Raw genomic sequence first — 1,132 nt, 5'->3', positions numbered from 1 at the left:
GGGTCGGCGGGGTGTTTCGCGCAAGTTTGACCCCCGAACGCGTTTTTCGATGGTTTTGATGGTTTTTCTCGGGATTTGGTCATTCCTGAGCATCCAAACTGATCTGATATTATCCCCTAACGTGGTTAATCAGTTCTTAACTGAAGATAAGGAGGAATCCCTCGTTCTTATCCAAATACCCGCTTCCGAAGCTTATAAATATGAGCTCAGGTGTTCATTTCTGAGGGGGGATTAATTATCAAGAGGAGGAGGTGCTGCCGGATTGAGGAGTCAAAGGAGCATGAATTTCAGCGAGGGTTGACAGATCTTGGCGAGTTCTTCGGTATAAAAAAGGAGAGTTCGAGACAACCGACCCCCATTTCCCCTATTTCCTTGAGATCAGGCTTGGTCTTGATCTCGAGAAGAGCTACTGATTTCGCTTGGTCGATCTCAGCGCTTCAAATCAAATACTTCCCCGGCGAAGGCGAAGCTCTGCCAAATTTTCAACAACCGGATCTAATCGACAGTCTTCCACGGATAAACCCCAGCACATGCAAAGACACCCACGCAAGTAGAAGACCGATAAATGATCTCCTTGCGTTTGTTTTGACGAGAGTTGTAACTTTTGTTTTTATTGTGTAAAAGTCTTATAAAAAGACTATCTTTTTTGTTTTCATTATAACGACTAAAATTATAATGAATATCGTAATGAATACATCAACTTTCGACGCAAACACATAGTCCATAACTTCACCTATCCAAATAGGTAGGCAAAGACTTGCTATTATGATCAAAAGTTCCACAATGTTCATCGCCATAATCTGTTTAAAATATATAGCACATATATTAACTGATACGGGTGTATCTTCTCTTTGAAACTTAGCGATTCTCATGAGAGCTTGAGGATAGATGATTCTCATAATAGCATGAGAATAGATGTGTAAAACAGTACAGTGGAACGCAGGTGGAAGCGTGGAATGAGACGACGAGCAGCAGATTCGAAGAATCTAGTTTTTAGCTCGTGAGTCGACTCATACATGTACATGAGTTGACTCATCAGGTTGAGTCGACTCACGCCTGTCATGAGTCGACTCGCGAAACCTAGCCGTTTTGCCAAAAGTCTTTGACCAGTCGACCTGCGGGCTTATGAGTC

Source organism: Asparagus officinalis, chromosome 2 (assembly GCF_001876935.1).
Source record: "Asparagus officinalis chromosome 2, Aspof.V1, whole genome shotgun sequence".
NCBI lineage: Eukaryota > Viridiplantae > Streptophyta > Magnoliopsida > Asparagales > Asparagaceae > Asparagus > Asparagus officinalis.
This window is presented reverse-complemented; position numbering follows the sequence as displayed.